The 23753-nt window shown below is 37.6% G+C and overlaps 1 protein-coding gene across 2 annotated transcripts in view; it reads left to right on the top strand.

Annotated features, from left to right (window-relative positions):
• SV2B (synaptic vesicle glycoprotein 2B) overlaps positions 1–23753 on the top strand; it is an 81245-nt gene that overhangs the window by 10063 nt on the left and 47429 nt on the right. The window contains exon 1 of one of the 2 annotated variants that reach the window (XM_072402692.1): positions 8927–9158. The exons of the other annotated variant lie outside the window; for it this stretch is intronic. The gene's annotated coding sequence lies outside the window, so the exon portion shown is untranslated. Of the gene's footprint in view, positions 1–8926; positions 9159–23753 lie in introns of those variants that run through there. 2 annotated transcript variants of the gene reach the window in all.

Raw genomic sequence — 23753 nt, 5'->3', positions numbered from 1 at the left:
TATTGCAGTTAAACGATTCTTATCAACCATTTACTTGACTGCACATACTGAGCAATGTAGGCCAGCTTTACCTTTGTTATATGTAGAGATTATCAGATAACAAAGGCTGAAAATTCTAGCTACCACATTCACTAATTGCTTTACTACCACTGAGATAAGATATCAGGTACACAGGAAGTGTATCGCCTTCAACAAGACAACCATGTCCTACACCTACATTGTGATAAGGAGCAGAGTAGCACACCTATTTTGTAATATTGCAAAGCAGGTAGCAGAAACTGAATGTGTGTTGAGCAAGTATGGCTGACTCATCCTACACATACATAATTGGTTGGTATACAGAAGCATCTGAAGAAGTAATCTAGCAGAATTACTTTAATTAAAGCACAATTAAATTCTGGTATAACACATGGCAAACACATGCCTCTGCTTTTTTGCCTATATAGTTATTCTACCCACTTTTGTACCAAAGTAATATCATCGTCGTGAAAAAGTAAAGTTTAGTACAGTAGTGATGGTAGCAGCCATGCAGTCATATCATGTTTAGAGGGGGGAGCTGTATATTTTGCTAAAGATCACTCCATTGGTCAGAGTTTTCCTACTATGCTTATCGCCTGCTCTTTGTACATCAAAGTAAAAAAAAAACTATTCACAGCAGGAATGCGCAAACTTCTGCTGGCTGCAGATTCTAGTGAAAGTAGGATAGTTTAACCATTTCAGGTAGTTATTTTAAAAAAATAATTCTGTTGTTAGAAGTAATATTGTTTGGCATATTTGCAGGGCAGCAAAGGTTAAAAGTGGAAATCAGTACATGATGTAAAAAAGATATAATTTAATGCAGTTATCTACTAATTAAAAATCATTAAATGTTAAGTAGTTTTAATCTGTGAAGTTAATGTAAGTACCTGAATCTGTGGATATCAGCCTCTGTGTGTCCCCTGTAGAGTAAAACGAAGACTGGTAAATGAGGAGAAAGTACAGCTGCTGTAAATTACCTGCAGCATAGGGGGAGGCTGTGTGCTTCCCCACTGGGTATTTAAAGAGAAATTACTCCAACAGCAATAACAACCAATGGTTTGGCTTTGGATATACATTTAATGAGAATTTGTTTAGCTTGGCCCTGGGAAATCTGATTTGTGCTGTAGCCCCTAAAGGTGATCCCTCCTCCAAACTAGTCACTGGGATAAAAAAAGTCCACTGTAAATGCCTTATGTGTTATGCCTTTTGAATGTCTTATGATGCTCCAGCCCAGAGACCTCTCTTTTTTGGTTTATAGGACGTGTAGTCTTTCCTAAAATGTTCACATCATTGCATGCCTATCATAGAAATTTCCTGTTTGCTATTCTTCACCAGGCTCCTCTTAGGCCATGACTGCAGAAAACTAATGTAGCAGGCTATTAAACCCCACAACCATTGACCCCATAAAACAATACCAACCCTCTTTAAACCTCAAATAAATAATCACACAATAATGTTTGGTAAAGGACCCACATGCCTTTTATTATGACAATTAAATATTTAGGTAAAATATAACCAATACAAATCTTAATATAAACCATAACTTAAAATAAACAACAAATAAATAACATAAATACCCCAAACCATAAATTAACATTTCTACTTTATATAACATTAAAAAACTTTTTACAACAATTAACCTAGTATTATCAGCCTCACAGGTTGCTGATCCTCCAAGGCACCCAATTACACCGGTGGTCTGCTTCACCATGACAAAGGTATATGGAATTGCTCCCAGCTGCAAAATTTACCAAAAATAAACAATTTACCAAAACAATGGGGACGCCACACCAACGATGGTACCCCAAACCACCACTACATTTAATCAAAATCCAAGTAACCCCGAGGACCTCAACTGCCTAACCCGTCACCTCAAACAAAACAAAAACTCAAACCCACCCCAAAAACAAATAAAAATGAGCGGGTTGGAGGGAAAAAACTTTTTTTCACACATTCCATAGCTAATGACCTTCTACTTCCTGAATCTGACCTTTTATCCACTTGCCCCCTGCTTCACCTGCGCCTCTCCCCCTTACGTCACCCTTTCAATAACTTCCGAGACAAAATGAACCCTTTTCTAGCCTGTTACCCAGCTTGCCCAGTCATGCTGGCCTTCCTCTTTTAGTCGCTCGCTCCAGGCCTGACTAGATGGTGTTATCACTGCGACGTGACCATAGGGGAATGCCTGGTGTGGGCACATCTGTGGCACTTGATTACCCTTCCCTTGCACCTGAAAGAGACTCAGACCATGGACCAGGCTCATATTAAAATGCCATGCGCTGCATGGGTTGGCTTTGTCTGAAGATGGGCTGTCAGAGTCCTTACATTAATATGTCTCAATATGTGTCTTGGCAAACCATGATCATTTTAAACTAAGAAAACACCTGTAAAAATAACTTTCAAATGGAAGTGTTCTCTACAAGTTCTACTCCAATATAAACACTGCCAATATTTTAGGATAAAAAATAGTAAAAATTTAAATCAAATTTATGTACATGACAAAAGCTGTATACATTCAATCAATATTTACCGATACATCCAATCTGAAATCCAAAAATAGGTCAATTATGATCAGTTGGCTACTGATTTCCCTTCAAATTTATTACATCTATAGAGAAATAGAGCCAATAGTTGGAAATTGCCCCCAGTATACTAGAGTAGAGCTCAGTGCTGACTTTCACCACTGAAAACAATCATCTCAGATGATAACCTTGCAGCACTACAGGTGTCCCATGACGTTGTTTAGCAATCTGTAGAAGTTCTATTACTTTGTCCCCACAGCAATATAGATCTTGCTCATCCTTCCTTTCCACACTCCATAAAGCAGAAATGGCCATACGGCACAGTGCTTGTTTGCTCCTACTATTACCCAAAATGACAACTAATAAACATTTCAGCTGCAATTAATAAATCCCTATACAAAACCTAATTATTTGCCCTTCTGACCCCCTGAGTCAGTCAGAAAGAGTCAGACCCCCTGAGTTTTTGAGAAAAAAATTTCTGTATAGAGGGCACCAAGCAGATTAGTATGACAAACCCATAGCAGCAAAACCAATTTAAAAAGTTTGGTTTGTATGCAGAGGTTTTTGATTTCATAGGACTTTTCCTGTTTTTCTTTTTTTTGTCAATCAATACGTCCAATTTAGAAATAAGGTTCAGGTTTATGGTTGTTTATAGTACAATTTAATAAATACATCCTTGATCGGGTGAAGAACATGGCCACGTTAGAGTTTAGCTGCTGTAAATTATGCTGGAAACAGATGAACGAACAAGCACTGTACACACAGAACCATTGTTTTGTATGTCAATAAGAGAGGGGGAGGGTGAGTAAGCACGCACACTACCCTTGTTTTCCATAGCGGTTGTTTTTGATGTTCATTCATGGATCCAATTTTATTTTAACCATGAACAACGTCAGGCGACCAATGTACACATCAGATTTACGCTCCAGACGAACATGACCATTTCTCATGGGTGATGAATATCTGATGTGTGTACATAGCCTTAATGTTCATTCCCGCTAGTGCATTACGATAACATGCATGTTTATGCATACTCTGCACAATTTATGCATATCACATTGTTGGTTACTTTGTTATATTGCCATCAATTCCCAATGAAACTGCAAACACACCTTCCCAGTGCACAGCAGGGCATATGTTTAAATATGAGTCATGTTAATAATTTTGTATTTAATTTTAGAAATACTTCCTATACTGGACCAACAATAATGGCTAATTTCCACTAGTGCAATCCAATAATGCACATGACATGTAGTGGTGCGCTACATTGCTATTTATTCTTAATGGCACCCCAAACCCAAATACACCTAAACATTTTGTTCATTGTGGTACATTGGGCAGCTCATTCAAATTAATGGTCCGTCTTAACGCTATGTATGTCAATGTGCACTTTCAAAAATGCATTGCACAGCCTAGTATAAAGATATCCTAAAGTAAAAGTATTGAAGGGGTAGGTATCCAAGGAAGGAACAACATTTATAAGGATGATTCTACTTGGCATTAAGGCAGGCCTAATCTATTACCTTCCATGTCATTAGCATGGGGAACACCAAGTAAATGGCTGAGCTGTCTGTCTACCGGTGGAAGGAAACCTGGAGGGTGTTGATCGCAGTGATCTGGATAAACACAAATAAGAAGCAGTCTATATTTAGGCGATGGCTGTGCTCCAGAGACTAATCCTCTTTCACTGAATTATCTTTCCTACAGATTACATTGTTTAACTCCTCCCATAGCAGGAAGACGCACAATATTCGAGTGGACCAGCTGTTCAAACATTAGTGTGCAAAAAGGGAAGGGGAAAGCTTAGGAGGCTCAGTGAATGCCCCAGGTTATTTGCTTTATTTGTTAAACAGACTGGCAGGAAGCAATTTTTTTGTATACTGTTGTCATTAGTCTTAATTTATAAAAAATAATTAGCTATGTGATAGGGGGTAGTTATATTAAACAGCGCAAGGTGGACAAAAAAACTTGAGCTCCAACTGCCATCATATTTACATCAATGATTTATGAGTGTTATAAACTCTTTCAATTTTCTATTGCTGTCTGTCACTGGTTTGACATATTCCAGTGTGGGATAGGATTCTAGGAGTGCAGCTCCAACGGGAATACAAGAAACCATATATACACCTTTTTCCATCGGGCTAATAATGGTAGAACCCATTTCATGGCTTCCTTGATGTCTCCTTATTGAGGAGATGACATCAACTTCCTGCATGGCCACCAATACAGAATAGATCTGGTTTACAAATTTTCTATTTCTACAATATAGAATTGTGGTTGAAAGATGGCAGAAAACACCAGATGGTCTATCAAATTTGCCCGTTTTTGTGTAGGGGTTCCTTTTGCTTAAATCATAACTCCACAAAAAGCCCTTGATTTGGATGGAATGCCCCTCTTTTCTATCGGAATAATCATTCCTCTGGCCTTCTTTTATCCTCAATTGTGTTTCTGTATTATTCAAATTATGTCAATTTTAATAACTACAACAAACGTAGTCAAATATTCTAAACTTTTGATCTAGTCACAATAATATATAGATTCTTTTTTTAGGAAGACAGTACAATGGATCTGAGAAGTGAAAAAAACATTTGTGGGTTAAATCAAATGGTTTTGCATATTAATTATTTGTGGTCAATGTACCTGGTGGCATAGCAGGGGGTGTCCCTTCCCTGCGTATTTTGTACTTAACAGTTGGTTCACTTTCTCGTGTCAAAGAGCTGGGAGCCATGTCTAGGTATAGGTATATGTCCAGCCTAGGCACCTAATGTTGAATGAATCACTGCCTCCGCCGCACTACCTCAAGCACTAACTAATCTTATCTAATGTAAAATCATACTTTTAGTAATAAACTTTCCTCTTCCTTATGTCCCAGTGTACATAGAATCATATTGAAAATACTGCCCATCTAAATCATATTCAAACCATTATTGTATTTAACAGTTTTAGCCATGTCCACTTCTTTCTCTAATGGTTAATGGTAAATTCTGACAGTCTCTCCTGATATGTTTTGCTCTATTTTAACCTTTTTGACCTTTTTACCATGAAGGAACCCCTTCCATATTTACTATATCTACATCTCATAATATATTAGCATGATGTCCATTGGGCAGAATGCCTATTACATTGTATGGATGATGACAACAGGGGATCACGTGCGTTAAAATGGACACTTAGGGCCTGATTTATTAAAGGTCTCCAAGACTATCATGGGTAGATCCATTCCAGGTTAACTTCCCAGGATCTCCCATGATAGTTTATCTACTTCAGTCTTGGAGACCTGTGATAAATCAGGCACTTTTAGTCTTTATCAGAAGCCCATATGATGGGGTAGCAACACAGAAAGACAACAGGGAGATGGAACCTTGTAACCCTACAACAGAGCTTGATGAAGCACCTTCATAGCAGGATCACTAAGTATCATTTTAATAAAAGCTGAATATATAAATTGATTGAAAATAACTTTTGTTAACAATATTACATAAACTTTAAGCGTATTGTTATATTGGGTCTATGGACCTCATGTATTGAAGTGTCCATACTAGGAATCTAATATCTGCACAATCACCAGTTACAGTTTTTTATAGCAGCTATGGACTGGATTGGTGGCTGTAGAGAAGTCTCTCCAATTGGCAAAGATACTTTATTAAAAGATAATAAGTTAGAAAAATTGTTGCAAAGAATACAAAGAGCAAGATGCTTGAACCTGATTTACTAAAGCTCTCCAAGAGAATATACTTTCATTGGTGAAGCTGGGTATTTCCAACACACCTGGAATGTATCTGGTCAAGGATTTAAAGTTTTCCTTAACAAATAGCATATGTCTTTTAAGAAATCTTTTCCAGGTTTGCTGGATCACTCAGCTTTATTGAAGAAAGTGTATCCTCTCCAGCCTTGGAAAGCTTTATTAAATCAGGACAAAACCAACTTATAGGCCACAGTGATAAAGCAGTCCCCTGTGTATAGGAAATGTTTGTTTCATTGAGTTCTGTAAACAGTAGGCTATTTAACAAAGAATCTGATACCAGTTACCTTGTAATGCCAAATTGTCAGAAAAAAGCGAAAGAGTAAAAATTTCCCTGCTGGGGTAAGTACAAAAATGTATATACAATATTACATATTCACTCAACTGGAAAGAAGGAAAAATACATAGGTTCGGATTGAGCTGTTTAAAATCCTGACAATAAATAATTAAAATGGATGTCAAAACTGCTTTAGATTGCCTATAGGAAGCTTAACATTAGTGTTGCAAAGAATGTTGATGTTCCTATTTGCATTTCAGCTTCTATCCAATAAACTGAAGCAGAAAAATCCTCCCTGGGTTCCTGTTTAGAACCTCCTTTCATGTAAAGAAATATATGCAGCTAACGGAAATATGGCTAGATGAGCAGCGTTCTCAGATTGTAAACTGACCACTGGGTTTTACAAAAATCCATTTAACGCAGAGAGTGAAAGCCATCAGATAATGGAATGTATGCTGCAAATTGCTGCTTGTAAGGAGGAAGTATCTGTCAATTGTGATATTACTTTCCAAGGGTAATACACGCTAGAGAACAGAATGGTCTGTGTCCATAGAGCACTTCTTGCACAGATAGTTCTTATTCCCTTCTCTATAAAAGTAATAAATCTTATAGTTTGTAATGTCACTCTAAAGATTTCAATTGCGTTCTTAGGGTATAGCGGGATTAATAGTGAAAAGGTCAGGGCTACTAGTGACAAATGGCAGCCCATTGTCATCCATTGTAGCTCATTAAAGACTTTCTGCAGACAAATATGGAAAAATGTAAAATTCCAGCGATTACTTTTTGTGTTGAATAGAATGGGGAAGGGCTGGAGACCATGTCAGATTTTATTTCTTGATTGCATCTCTATTGGAGAAATTCTCATCACTTCCCATCTGGACAGCAATTAATAAGAAAGTGTTCCAATGGAGACACAGACAAAAATACAAAAAACAAGCTTATCTTAGTAGAACAGAAAAGTTTTAGAACTAGGGATAAAGTTTGAGTTCGATCCAACCTTGGGTTTGGCTAGAACTTTTGCTGTGATGTGGAAAATCAAGCTGATGAGCTGTAAGCATGGTAAACAAAGCCTGAAATTAGCTCCAGGCACTGTATACAGAGCCACAGCAAAGGTTGGTGCTGCCTAGGACTTGAAACCGGCTACGGATCTTATCCCAACCATAGTTTGGGGTAGGAAAACCCCTTGCTGTGTGCCTGTATACAGTGCCCTACTCTGCCGCATTTTCTTATCCACCCATTCTAAATCCCATAGCCAGGTAAGACCCTGTTAGCTCTATAGGTGCAGACACCTGGTACCCATTGCAGCTGTTGAGACCCCTCTGTCAGTGTTCTTCCTACATAGTATAGAAGAGTTGTGTGCCTTCATATGTACAACAAAAAAGCAGAGAACATGAGCAATGAAATACTCTGGCTTAAGCTATGAGTCTGATCCACATGCAGCCATTCATAACAAGCTTGACAGGTTGACTTTGATGTCCACTATATTCGTACAACCAGAGTAACCAAACTTTGTGCCAGTAAATGGGCCAGTCTGCAGCAACTGGGGATATACTGATATACCAATCTACTGATTATCTTACACATTTAATAGAAAAAAAATGTATACCTCTATTACTGAAGACAACAGGTTGGCACACCAGGCTTACAACTAGTATTTCCTTGGGTAGCCCCTATCATACTCTTATCAGTCATGAAGGACATATAACCCCAAATGAATGCAGGTAGACAACATGAAGATATTCATCTATATGCACTGTGTATTTTACAAGTACATTAAAGGGAAATATTAGCACTGCATTTTTTGTCAAAAAAAGTATTACATTTTAAAAAATTCTGGTCAAACAATAGTAACCTGGCAGATTTGATTCTGTAGGAAAATTGGAAAAATTGATGATGAGTGTATTTATAATAATAATAATAACAACATATAATAATATATAGTAGTATCAGGTACCCTAGTAAAAAGTAGAACAAAGAAGATATGTATAAACCAGGTTAATATTCTTCCTGTGTTTACAAAGACATAAACATAACGTTCTCGAGTGTAAAAATACTATAACGTAATCAGGCTGCAGCATTATAATTAACGTCTTGACTGTTTTCATTAACACCTATTTAAATGAGCACTAGGTAGGCCATAATAAAAATAAATAGTTACCAAGCATTAAAGTGTATTTTGATCAATTTAAAATATCCCATTTGTTTATTTTACTATTCACTTTCTGTCCTGTTGTACATGTTGTGCATTATCAGTTTTCTCTTTAACTTAAAAGTCATCACATCTGTCATGTTAGCAATCCTCCTCCCCCTCCTTCCATCTGGTCCTCCAGTCTCTGCCTCCCCTGAGCATCAGTGCTTGTTTTATGCGTGTGTGTGTGTTCTACTGGCGGATGGACTCTTCCATTTCTCGTATCACAGTGATGCTTGGATATACTATTACATTGGGATGATCGGCTTGCTTCTCAAGAGCTTGTACACCTAATCCTATGCTTGTGATTGCCCGGGGCACTGCAGCCTCCAAAGGACCTCTCTCAATGGCACCTGAAGAATAAAAAGGTGGAATCCCCAGATAAGTGGAATTCATTATTCCTTAAAACCGGTAAGAATGACAGCTTCTTTTTCTTTCCTTTATTTATTTAAGCCAGGTATTAATGAGACATACCGTATGCTTAGGTTGACTCCGTAGAGTATGACCAATAAATAATCCACCTTGTTCCTAAGACTTGGAAAGATAGTATTCCCTGAGACGTATCCTATTCCCTATATTCCCTAAGATTTAAAAAATAAGTCTACTAAGTCAAGGAAGTATAGCTTTTTAACCTTAATGGTTTTATATGCTTGAAACCTTCTGTGTAGATAAAATTCATGATAAAAGGTAAATATTTTTGAATCCAAAATTATAAAAAAGTTGACCTCCAGTCAATGAAAACAATGTGTTAATAGGTGGCGTCTTGGTGTCTACATTTGATATTGTGTTTAATTAGGTCAGTAGTATGAAATATTAATATTTTTGAATTCAGTGCGTGGGATGGATGAAGTGAAGCTGAGAGATTCAGGATTTATTTGTCAGGAGTAAGGGAGGAGGGGAGTATGAAAGACTCCTCATTAGATGTGTCTTTAAATTGTTACTTTGCCAAGGATGCTGCAGTGTTCCTGTATGATAATTGCATGCTGTGCTTGTATTTTATGTATGTGCACCAGGTTCCTTTTTCTCTTTCTAATAAATCTAATAGTCATCTGTAGACTCCAGAATCAACCTTGTGCAACCCCCTCCTCCGGTACCAGTTTTTTACATACAAGACATACAAAGCACAGGATATTGCTTTCAGCTACAGTAAGGAATGCAGGTTTGATATTAAAGTATTATAATAATCTATTACCTTGCATTTGTTAGTATTAAATAATGCTACCAGTCACCAACTAGACACAGAAATGCAATCCTGGGTGTGTGCCGACTAGACCTATGAAAACGCCTTCTGTGTTTTACTGTCTTTATGAATGGAAATTTAACCCCTTTTACTGGCTGTCTGGGTACCAACTCTCTCTCTGTCTTACATGAGAATAGTCAGGAGAATCACAGAATCACAGCATTGACTTCTGATTTCCTTGTTACCATGACCAATAATAACCTAGGGGCAGAGGCGTGCGCTAATAGCCTAATAAAAAGAATACAATTTCTGCATTGATCTGCCTTCTGGTTCCTACAATGATGATTTTTTTTAGGTGAACTTAATAAGGTTCAAATCAATTATGTATAAATTGAACAACAATCAGCACAATGGTAAATTGGAAGTACAGTTTACAAATTTAAAAAAATGCAAGCAGGCAAGTTCTGCAATTAAACATACTTAGCTGCCTGGTAGCAATCTTTTCTATAATGTACATGGAGCAGCTCAGTGTACAATCCCACATAGCCATCCGCCTGGGAATGAATTACCTCCTGCACATGCGTGGGAGTTATGTCATTCCAGCCTGGCCAATCAAGATGGCCAAAGACCTGAACCCGGAAGAGGACCAGGTGAAGGTGCCGACACCCAAGGTGGAGTGAGGACAGATGAGTTTACTTAACATATTGTAAACAAATCAGTTTACTTTTGAGGTTTAGGTCTTTTCTTAGTGACCGTGGTACCCGGGCATTCTTGAAAAAGGTACTTAGTTTTAAAGTCAAACCCGTTTTATGTTTTGAGGAAACTTGTACCGAAAAAAATATGGAGTTTGCCATTTCCAAGCCATCTTTTGAAAATGCTAGTTTCCTGGCTGTCATGATTCTCTGTCCAAGTCTGTTGAGGTGTCCCAAATTTACACACTGCTGGCTTGTTCTGGGTCATTGGGCTATAGACAGGAAGGCAATTAGCCTTGTATAGTACAGTACAGCAGTTTCCTTCCAATGATAGATGAATACTATTGGGTTGAATCTGTCACCATTTATTAACTTCTTGGCAACTCCAGAAGCCACTACAAAAGTTAGAATTGGGAACTTAGGTGCTTAGGATGTATTTCTGGGGAACTGAGAAGAAACCATATAGTCATTCTACTCTTTGACATCAATCTGAAATTTAAATATCGGCTTTGGAGGAATTTTATCTTTAAAGTAAACCTGTACCCAGGCTATGCATATCAAAGTATTTACTGTACATATTCTGAATAACAGGTAAAATCGCTTTACAAAAACTCACATCTGTAGTTATAGACATTGTGGAGAACTGCAACTTCAAAGTTCTCAAAGAAGGCACAGAAATTGTATCTCATTTCCCATTGCTTACTATTGTGTCAGAATCTTTGCAGCCTGTCCATCATCTAAACACACAGCAGGTGTTCATAAGCCAGGGCCGCCATTAGAGGGTGGGGGCAAGGGATGCTTGTGTACTGGTCCTTGTTATAAAGAGCTTGAACACTTAGACATAGGGGCCCATGAGGTTTACCTAGTATGGGGCTCAGAAATGTCCTGTCCTAAGCTGTTAGGAGACCTAGGAGACTGACTTTCTAGCCTTTGTTGCAGTCTTTGAGAATTAGTTACTTTAGAGTACATGCAGCTAGAGAGGTCAGTGACTGCTTGTTTTAAAGCTTGTTTTGTGTTTCTTGAGAATATGTAAATATTTTAAAGTTGAAGTTTGATCGGCTTATCATTTCCTTTTTCTGGTTCCTTTCTTCTATTTTACCAACATGCTAATTAGTGACATCATTATTAGGTCTTGTGCAATGCAGGCATATCATAGTTGGTGGGAGAACTCAAGTTATGTCAATTGATGATTGATGTCAATTTAGAACAGTGGACATCCCTAAGGAGGCTGTATTTGCATGTAGACCACCCTATGTAATACTCACTTTTGATGCTGCCGTCATAAAAAAAAAAACAGTTGACAATCTGGTTGACAATCAGATGATACTAGATGTCCTAGGCAGGAAATGAAATTGGCTCTATCTGACTTCTAAAACATGAAGTAAGCATTTTTAGTTCAGGAGAGGAACCTGTACAACTGTGCAAATCTGAAGGTAAGGCTAGAGATCAGCTTTATTGTCTATAATCTGGGGGCATAGGTGCTGAAATTTGGACAGCGTGCTCAAAAAAGGCAACTGCAGATCAAATACTAGTCATGGTTACTACCTGTAAGCTTCCATCTTTTGTGACCTAGCATGACTTGTTCTGCATTGTGTCTGTATTGGTGGCCATAATGGTAAAGACAGGGCCTTTGCTTCCTCATGGGAGTGCTGCGTCCCTGGTGACTGGTGATCTAATTATGAGGTGAGAAAATATTTAGGCAGCAGCAGGACAGGTCAATAAATTATAGATCTATAGAATGGATGAAGCAAAATCAGGAAGATCCTTCCATGACAGATACTCAAGTAGAAACAGGGAACATTTGAAAAAAGTTAAAGGCAAATTAAATCCCTCTCCCTTTCCTCATCAGTTTAACCTGAAATATGTACTAATTAACACAAGTCTTATATTACTCCAAATATTTTATCTAACTTCTAAATGGTTGCATTTTTTTTTTTATTTGAATAACCAGCATGAAAAAAAGTCTTAGGGGAAAATGAACTCATAGGTTTAGCAACTTTTTTGGCATATTTTTTTTACATTCTGCATATACAGGCAGTTCGGAAGGGGCATATCCCTTGTTTGGGCACCAAAAAGGTCCCCTTCACCATAGAATGCTGCTGCAGAATACAAAAAAGCCAGAATTTCCATCACTAATGTCACTTTATGGAAACGATGAACTTCTTATGACCCAGTTCGTGGACAGTAGGGCAACATGCTGACTTGATAAGATCCACGTGGAGTTTAACTCTTTAAGAAGTGTAGTTATATTTTATTATGGAACAATACATGGATTTTTTAAAGTATTTTTCAAATGTAAAGAGGCAACTTAAAGCATGACTTTGTAGAGATTAAAAAATAAAACTAACTAAGCAGCAAGGGGAGGCTGGGAAGGTCCAGCTATGGAAAGTGTTAACTGGTAGCACATTCATGGGGTAAACAGGGGAAGATACCAATGCGTATGTGTCGGAGTATGTAGCGGGATGTTACTATGTGTGACCAAACTAATATTTTGTATTATAGCTGGGAATCTTGGTTTGCTTGTTTTTTGGATACAACTTCCAGATGACAAACTGCATTAAAATTACCACTTTGTGTCCAGTTGCTTCTCTACCAGCAAAAAGCCATATACTTACATGCATTGCATATTACAGAACTAGTTATGTGGTTTTCCCAATTTTAGTACTGGATCTCCAATTATTTACAATAAGTAGGTGTAAGTATTTGACATTTTGCTGATGGATTAGGGACAGATCATTTAAAGCATTGAGCAGATTGTAGTTAACACCTGAGCAGAAAACGAGGCTCTGATTTTTCTCAGCACAGCATGTAAATGGAAAAATATAGATTTGTCAGGCATTGCAATCAATCCTGTCACAAACGCTGACATCATCAAACATCTCCTTCATCCTAAATTATTCATCACGCATACACCAAAATAGTTCCCTGTCTTCATCTCAGAGAACAAGTGCAATTAGGTCAGATGGGTTGAGAATATACAGAGTGTACTGTACATTCAACCATCTGTGCTTATTTCAGCTCTCACAATTGCAAATCTGTAAAGTTCAATACATTTACCATTTCTTACATGATCTTAGAAAGGCCATGCAGAAAAAACTCAACTAGAGTTTAGTGTTTTTTTTTTGGATGGTTTTGGATGGTTTAGAGGGGTAAAACTGTTGTCAGGCTGTAATGTTATTAGGGTCACTTTAAGCACAAAAAGTTTGGGGTTTCTGGATTATTTTGGAACTTAGTTCTTCACAGGGGAGTGATGGGTGGATGTTTGTTGTTGCATAGGTGGTACCTGGGCACAGGTAACAGCCAGTCACTACTTGACTGGAGTTTTTTGTGGTCTTTTGGCTATTTTGTTGCCCTTTTGGGCCAGTAGCTTTCAAGTGTTTAAATATTGGAGAACTGAGAACTAGGGAGGCTCCTCCTTGAGTCATGACATGCTGATAGGACAAGTGATCAGGGCAGTTGGCCTTGAAGGCCGTAGAGGCCAGACTAGGCCAAAGATGGGAGCTGTGGATCTTAGCATTCTTCAGGGACTCTCATTATTGGGGCCAGTATCTTGGGGGTAATTCTCACTCTGCTTTAGTGGTGTAGGTAATGCTTTTGGACTATTCTATTATTGTATTTTTTGGGGACTTTGCATGCTGGAGTTAGACTAATTTTTGTGAATGCTCTGCTACCCTTGAACTCAATTCTGTGTGTTGGACAACTTCCCAAAAACATTTTTGAGAGCCTGTGCGAATTTATGAAGTCATTCCACCGGGAAGAACTTAGGTACAAAGAACTGCTGCTATGTGAGCGGCACATGTGTCTGCATTGAGCAACATTCTATAAACTATCTATCCTGGTGATATGGTGTCGCTGATAAAATGCCAAAAAGTCTCATCAGTGTTTTCATCGGTGTCGGGACAGTCAGCTTTTGTCTGTAGTTGAGCTAAACATGTTTTACCACACTTTTGTGTGCCTTGTGATTGATGTAAAGCCCAAATAAACCCAAACTTGCACAAGTTTATGTTTATTAGAGTAAACCTGTGTTTCTCAACCAGGGTTCACAGGAACCCTAAGGTTCCTCTAGAGGTTGCTAAGGCTTCCTTGAGCTGTTTGTGACGCACAGATCAGTTTAACTGATACTAAACTTTTTGGCTATGTGTATAGGACATATCCTTCCTTTTAACCATCACACTAATGTACTGTGAGCTGTGGATATAATTATTATAGCTGTGGTTCCCTGAAGGCCTTAATCTTACTTTAAGGTTCCCTCCATATTAAAAAGTCATGAAATATTGGTGTAAACTATTGGTACTACCTCTGGAACTGAAATTCATTATGTAGATGTGATTGGCTGTAGCTGTATACCAATCCGCCTTCTTATGATTGTTCCTGTGAAGTACATGGTCTGTCTTGTCACGTAGATGCTTGGACATTGATTTAGGCTGTTCACTTAGGAAGATGATTTACCACCTTGCAAGAAAATATTCACCTAGCCTAGTAAATGTGGTGATAGCTCACTTTGCAAAGAATGCTCAAACACAAGGAAATTTAAACAAAATCAGGATTTTTACTTGCATGCACTGGTTGAAGTCAGTAAAGCTTCATCTCAATAACAAAGTTAATTGAAATATTCCGGGCAAAGAATTAATCGACTTTGCTAAGTGAACAGCCTATATTCCTGTAGTAAATCAACCTCATGGCTTCCAATGTAATTCCAGAATGCTGGGAAATGTACTTTGGTCTCTATTGATCTTCCTACTTTGGTGTCACATCTGATTGACCTTTCCAACGATTGAAATCGAAGATGAGAGGAAATTAAATGTAGTGTAGTGTGCTGCATCACTTTTCTATGAACTGTTTACATTGAGTTATGAACCTGATAGCTATTAGAATTTCCCTTGTTCAATTCTGGGTTTTGTTGTGCTTTAATGCCAAATACCTCATTGCAAATGGCTTGGTGGACCTTTTTTTTTTTTAGAGAACATAACTTATTTCCTAGAGAATTCATGTCATGTGACTATAGTACAGCAGTGGATTGTAGTAATAAAATCATACTTTTATTTTAAGTAAATGGATCAGGTTGTAGCTGATTTCTAAAGAAAACAAAGACTTTGTACATTTTTTGTTTTGATGAACCTGGAACGTTTTAAGTGATTTCATCTTAAAGAGGAGCTAAACTCAAAAACTAGTCTTTCAATTATTATTCTATTCTTACTCACTTGCACTAAAATGTCATTCTTCCCTGGTGGCACTGGCTGGGTCAGCTTGTATCCATGAAAAATAATATGATTTATGAAGTGTTTAGAAGTGGCCAGCTTGTGACTGGCAAGTTTATGTTTTCTTCCTCTCCTGACCTTCTTCTCCACCCACGCCTCCTCTCCCCCCCCTCACTAGTTGGAGCCCTGTGCACGGAGAGCTCAAAGGCTGAAAAGAAGCAGGAAGCAGCTGTAGATGGAGCAGTTGCACTTGAGTGACATGAGAGTCCTAGGCGAGGAAAGAAATAAAATCTGCATAATTAGGGCAGTGGGAGGGGATTAGAAACACTCCCACAAAGAATGGCATTTCCCAGATTGCAGTTCACCGCCTAGGTGATGGAGAGACCTGGGGGTGTCGCTAAAACTCATTTTTCATGTTTAAAGGTCAAAGCAAGATGAAAAAAGTATTCAGATGATTATAACTTGGGCTTATAAGCCAAAGTTGATTTTTTGAGTATAGATACGCTTTAAGGTTCAGCTAGGCTATAAAACATCATCCTAATTACAATTAATGGGTACTGATTAAGGGTAACAACTTTGTTAGCTGTGGCAGTTCATTTTGTAACAGGTGCACTCGATAGACAAAATTATGCTTTCAGTAGGTGACATCATAGAGAATGGCTGAAATACATTGGCATGACAGTGCAGCTTGTTCTAACAATCTCTCTTATCCATTTTACGAGCCAACTCAGCAATGTTCTAGTTTAAAAGTACATTTGTCCCAAGAGAAATGTGGTCTATGCCATTGCTGGTCACCTTTTGAAAATGTTAGTTCCTCTGGCTTCCGTACATCTGAATGACATCTAAACTCAGAACAAGCATACAGCAAATTAAGTCAGACAAAAGTCAAAATTCCTTAACTATATGCTGATCCTGGGACAGAAATAAGTAATAAGGCCAGGCAGCTTTTTTAACAAGGAGAAGTCAGCAAAGGCAACAATCCAACAGTCTTTCTGTAACATCTACATCTAAACTGAGAATACTCTGCATAGTTAAAGAACTTGGTTCTCCACATAGGAGGTATTGTTCAAGTGAAGATGACAGCCAATTACTGGCCCGATGCACCATCTTGGTGGCCTATGGCATGGCTTGGTACCTTTTAAAACTGGTAATTACCAAGAGTTTTAAAAGCTGAAGAACTGAGACTTGGAGAGTTCCTGGGAAGCCCTTGAACAATTAATTGTTGAGGTGGCCCTGAAAGCCTCTGCTGCCTGGCTAGGTTGTGAAGCTGTATCTCTAAGGACAGTAACCTGCAAGTGCTAGACATTTGAGACTAAAACTTTAGAGACAAGGTCACTCTGACATGAAAAAATGTTTTTCTTCTTGACCTATGTGCTGTGATGCCCTGTATGGAATTGTACTATGCTTAAAGGACCTTGTGTGTTGTAACCTAAAATAAACTCCTTAAAATGGCATTCTGCAAGCTTGTGTGAGTTTTTGATGTAATTCGCCTAAGACGGACCTGGGCATAAACTAGCCTCCCCTGTAGGGGTGAGCACTACATTTAGAAAATACACGTTATTATCTTCTGGAATTTAATGTCATATTCATTGTCAGAGCAAAACACAGCAGGATAATCAATGCACACATAAAATTGGATTCTTTAAATGCAACCTCGAAATCTAAAAGTACATTGTAGCTTGAGGATGCAGTATATGAAATGCAGTACTTTTTCCTGACATAAATAATGAGGAAGATGCTGAATGCATCCTTACGCCTGTACTTTCGTTCTGCTTAAAATCCAAGGTTGACATGATTTATAAGCAGAACTAGATAATTAGTGCAAAACAGAAAAAAAAATGAAACTTAAACTGTGTATGTGATCTCCTTTACCTGAAAACTGCACCAGAGCTTCTGAAGCAGAGTTGTGCAGATTGCTCTCTTACACTTCTTACACATTTCTGTAGAATATGTTTTCATTGAAAACCCTGGGGTTAATTGATTATTTGCTTGTAAGGCTTTAACATTAAACTCATTGAATAGTTGTTGAAGTAGAACTAATTTAAAAACACAAAAAATTGCAAGCAGGCAGTTCCTTGGCAAAGAGAGAACCAGCTATATCTTCTTCTGCAATAGAACAAACATTTTGTACAACATGCACTGAGCAGTGTACAATCCCAGAATTTCTGATCTTATTTGCACATGCTCAGGGGTTACAGTATTCCAGCCTGGCTAAAGATCTGAAACCCAGAAAAAGACCAGGTTAAGATCTTGGTGCCAGAGATGGAGCAAACACTTAAAATATTGACCTTCCAGTGAAATGGAACATCTGCGTATGCTGGCTGGGACTCTCCCCCCTTCTATATTACTGATGTCATCATACTTTCCAGTCTTATAGAACATTGCTACGAGCTTGTTACTCATTCCCTGAAGAAGCTGGTTTACCCACAAAATGCGTCAGGATTTAGTGAAGGACATGCTGTTTTTTTGATATTTAGGTACTTACTTTCAATACTTTGATGTACATCTTCTTTGCATGATATTTATGCTTGATCCTAAGTTTGAAGTGTCATGAGGTTTGTGTAAATAATAAAATGTTTTAACTGTTATGATGTATTACTAATAAGATTATTACACAGTATTTATATAGAGCCGACATATTACGAAGCACTTTAGGTCCATAGTCATGTGTCCATAGTCAGCTGTCTCTCAGAGGGGTTTACGATCTAATGTCCCATCATGTCATTAATACAGTTCAAGGTCTATTGTTTTTAAAGGGAAAGCCAATTAACCTAACTGCATGTTTTCGGAATGTGAGAAGAAACCAGAGTACCCGAGGAAACCCACGCAAACACAGGGACAAACTCGGTCCAGAGTCTAATTGTCACTAACTGTCCCTCAAAGGAGCTCACGATCTAATGTCCCTACCAAAGTCATATGCCATTATCACAGTCCAAGGTAAATTTTGAGGGGAAGCCAATTACCCTAACTGAATGCTTTTAGAATATGGAAGGAATCCCACACAAACATGGGAAGAACATACAAAGTCCTTGCAGATCGTATCCTCTATCAAATCTGTGAATCTCAGCCAGGACACTATCTACTATTTTAGCTATTACAAAAGATGTTAATCCTTCTTTTAATTTTACAAATATAAGTGCTTATTAACATTATAAATGTAATACATTTCTGAATGTTGATTGTGTTCTGGGATCAGGAAATGTTTCCCTGTTGCAGCAAACTGAACTATTTATTTAAGGGTCTAAACGTTTCAGTGGGAGGAAGCATGAAGGAGCGTAACATTAGGTTGCCTTTCGATCACTGTGGACATAGACATTGGTAGTCCACATATTTTGGCAGATGAAACAAAAATGATAAAAATTGTATATATGCCCTGACCATAGTGTTGTCGGAAATAATGGGGAAAATTTAGACCTCTGCTTTTTTTTTGTCCTCATTGGGAAACTTTTTTCAACTCCTTGTCCTAGTCAAGTTTTTTATTTGGATTTTTTTATTGCAATCAATAGCTACCAAGTCACTAAGTATAGAGAAGTCTCTCTTGTTTTGACATGGAGAACAATAAACTATGTTGGTGGTTCCATGGTTCCATTTTTACGCTGTAAAGTAGACTTACTAATGTAACAATAGAAAAGAGTGCTGGTTTACATTCTCCTAAAATCAATTTAGCAGACCTGTACCATTTTATATTCAGTGATTCACAGGAGAATTTAATAATCTGTTTTTCTGATTTTCTACTGATTTATAGATCAAGACAGATAAAAAAGACACACATTAATGTGCAATTAATTTGCGATCAGCCAGATATTTTTTGCAGAAGGGACAAGGTCTGCCTTCTTTTTAAGATCTCTATCTTCTTTTAAAAAGAATGATGATGATGCTGGGATTTGCCAGTTTTCCCAGCATTGCCCAGAGCTGCTGAGTGTGAATGAGCATTAGGGTGCATGGGTAGGAGTTACATCATCCTGGCCTGGCCAATGAAGGTGGCTGGAGATTGGGAAGGAGGAGAAGACAATGGTGACACCAATTGTGAAAATAAGACGAGTGCATTAAAAAAATTGTGGTCAGGCAGAAAAAGGTTTTTTTTTTTTGCAGAAGGAACATTGCCTGTCTTTTCTGCAATAAATGACCTGCCTAGTAGCAATTTTTAGTACTGGATTTTATTTCGCTTTATGTAAGCAGTAAGTAACAAAACTTGACCTGGTACTAACCCTATGCTGTCCTGGTAGATCCTATAGAGCTGGAGAATGAAAGAAGAAATTAGTACAAAAACAAGTTCATATGCTGACAAAGAACACATAAAGAAGAGATAGGAAAGACAGACTGATGAGCTCATCATTTTAGTGCTTCTCACTTCTACTCACAGACTGGGCAAGGTCCCAGACTCCCTGGACTCAGAGGCAGCGGGCTAAATGATGCTGGCCATTAAACTGAGGACATCTAGCAGCAGAAAGATGTACTGTAGGGAAATCTCTTAATTGAAACTGAATATTGCAGAAACGTTACTTTTGCTGTTTTATCTATGAACAGATATTCTTCTTGTATCTTCAAATTTTTGGTTTGGAGACTAAACATATTTCCACACTGTATAATTCCATACTCACAATCATCCTTCATATTTATATTTCTAGATTTCTGTAACTTATTATCTAAGATAATTTACTTAAGCAGCAAAACTGCCACCAACTGTCCCTATGGCAACCGCAGATCCTGCACTAGAAAACCCATTGTATGAATAGATTGATAAACCTCCGTAGGTCATTTCCCTTGACCGCAGATTTGTGGAGCAACCCAGGTATATGTAACTTTCATAGAAAAGAGTATTCAGTCATGTTTATGGAATTTTAAAATTCCTTGTAAGCTCATATACAGTGAATAAAAGTTTTATAATTAACGCTAATCACCAGGCAACATCTGATTACACTAAAAAAATAATATGCAGGAGAGCAGCCTTACCTGGTTTCCATTAAAATCCTGAGATTTACACAGTCCCAGTAATAAGCCAAAGCCAGAAGAATGGCACCACATGTAGCTAAGGAATACAATGGTTTTAACTATCCACCCCCAGCCTACTGGCTGGACAGACAAAGAGCAGCAGCAGACTTTTAGGATCCTCTCGCTGCTCATTCTGCTTTCTTAGTTAATGATCTGTCATCCTGAGTAAGTTCTGAAACCAAAACTGGCCAAAAGTGGCCAAATTGGCACAGAAGGGATAAACAAGCACTTTTTTTTAATTCACTACTTTTTTGTATATAAATATATCTATCATGTTAAGTTTTTAGTAGCATGTCCTGGAATTGGCTATTACAGGACTTTACAGGACCCTTCAGGACTAAAATGATATAGGCAGTTTCAAGTGGCCAGGTAGTAGCAATTCGTCACTGTACAACATATATTTACTTTTATTTATCATTATTTTTAATGGAATAGACGTTTATAAATTATCCAGTCTAAAAAATCTGGGTTCCACAATGTGGTCTAGTGATTGCTATATATATACATATATATATATATATATTGGACTGACCTTTTGCATTCCATTTGGTATTATTGAGCATCTTACACATTAACAGATTGCAGGGATTTGCAGGGTTTTAGGTTAGGGAGCTATGCATAGTAGGTTACAGTTGGTCATAATCCTCTCTAAAAAATAGTAGATTTGCTTTGATGTATTTGGTTTATCTCTGTGTTTCTTCGGCAATATATTATGTATTTATCTCTGTGTTTCTTTATATATAATATGTCAATATAATATGTATAAAGCTTTCTGTCCTATGGTTCCACTCTCAGGTTGCAGACATCAATATCTAGCATCTGCATTTTGCAGTGAATTCAGAATCTTAAAAACAATTCAAGAGAATGAGTAAGCACAAAAAGAAATCTAATCTAATAATAATATTCAGTTAGATAGACACAATAAACAGATATCAGTATGAGAAGTGGATACTAAGGCCAGATTGTCTGATCTTAGACTCATTATGAGTAATGAAATAATCAAATGCCTCAATTTTCCCAGGGCAAAGGAATATGTAATATTCCATGTATCACATTTTCAGATGATCACAGAAAACTAATTAGGTCTTTAGAAACCTTACATCATTATTATTAAATAATTCATTTTGTTCATTATGTTTTAAAAGCTTTTCTGAAACTATACCATAAAGATGACTGTATTTAATGATATGGACTCTATATATTTTTGTCTATCTATGTCTATATATTTTTTTGTAACTGGTATTTGTTTCCACATTTTATAGTTTTCTGATACTCATACATTTAAATACCAGATAATCTATAGATTGGGCAGTATAACAATTATGGCTAATATTATTTTTTTATAAAGTACCAAAATATTACACAGGGTTAATGAAGTATACAAGGGTAAAAACAAAGCAGAGTCAGGCTCACAAGCAAAGATCGGTCCAGGCAGCATGCAATCACAAGGTCAGAAAACAGGCAGAATCAGCAACAGTAAATCCAACATAAACACACCAAAACCAGGTCAGCCGAACCTAACGCTACAACAGGCAACTGGTGACTGGGAGCAGAGAGGCTGCAAAGTCTTATCAGCCAATGGCAGTGCAGAATGAAGCCAGGGGCTAATCTTCTCCTAAATTCCCCTTCAGCTGTGCTGGGGATGCCGAGAAGGTAAATATCAGGCTGCATGGCTAAAGGGAAGCAGGACAACTAACTCCTTGATCTCTTTGCTGTTGTGAGCATGACAGCTGAAGACACTAAACATGGTGTGATGTACTGCAATGGCACACAGGATCAGCCAGATAAGTGAATTCTAACAAAGATAAGATAGGGGTTCTAAAGAGTGGGAGCAGACATAGAAAAGTATTGGAACTTTTACAGGGAAGAGTGAGGAAATCATTAGTAGGTCATTGGAGGAGTGGTCATTTATTAACTAAGGGTATTTCACTTCCCTCTTTCTTTATAGTGTACCTCTGAGCCCTATTTTGTCTAAAACATAGCAATATACCACACTACAAGCCACAAACCATTAAGTGACATGCACTTTGGTTACCATGTTTGCTTTTTGGCCACACATTTAAGCTTCTAACCTAATAGTTAGGCTTATTTTCATGTCTGATACCAATATTTGGACAAATTACTGACCAGCAGTGTAGATGTCATTCGCTATTCTGTACAGTCTTGCAAGTTGCATAGTGTTGACCTGAAGTACTTGTCTCATCAGTTGCTGGTTGCTACATGTCCCTACGTTTTTTTTTTTTAAAGATTACATACTTGGTATAATGTATCAGTCTTTTATTTCTGTCATCCCTTACTTTAAAGTTTTAGATATCTAACAACCAAGATTCACATCAGTAGGTGAGCTTCATTAGCTGAATTGTATTTGATCTTTTAGCACTCTGCTGGCTACTACGGTAACATCATTCAGAATTGGTTAGATAATAAAAGCTGTATTCCCTTTCCTTCCAGATCCATGACCTGCCACTGCAGGCAAGGGTCACAAGAACATTGTGAAGTCCATGGCCTATTTCTTTGGAAGTCACAAATTTAGGTATTAAAACATATCTAGTTGACATTTTTAGTTAACGGATCTACAGTTTTTTTTTTATCCAAAGAAAATGACTGATGATTCAGAGCACAGATTTTCAGCTACCAGCAATGACCTACTAATGGTATCAGAAACTGTAAATATGCTGTTACTGGTAAAAAAAAAAAAAGCAAGCGAGAGAAAAGAAAAATAGATTTTGTGTACATATACACTGCTTGTCCAAAAAAGTCACACTTTTTTATGCCTGTTTGATTATGGCACACATTGCCATGGTATTGTTCAATACGTTTATGCAATGTAACAACATTTATTTCTGTCTAGAGTTGCAATTATTTTCCACCAAGATCCTGTATTGATGATAGGAGAGTTGGATTGCTGTGTATTCTCCATCTCCAAAGATTCTAAATGGGGTTA

The sequence above is a fragment of the Pyxicephalus adspersus genome, chromosome 2, assembly GCF_032062135.1.
Source record: "Pyxicephalus adspersus chromosome 2, UCB_Pads_2.0, whole genome shotgun sequence".
Classification (NCBI taxonomy): domain Eukaryota; kingdom Metazoa; phylum Chordata; class Amphibia; order Anura; family Pyxicephalidae; genus Pyxicephalus; species Pyxicephalus adspersus.
The sequence above is the reverse complement of the archived record's forward strand: the minus strand, read 5'-3'. Positions and strand labels throughout refer to the sequence as shown.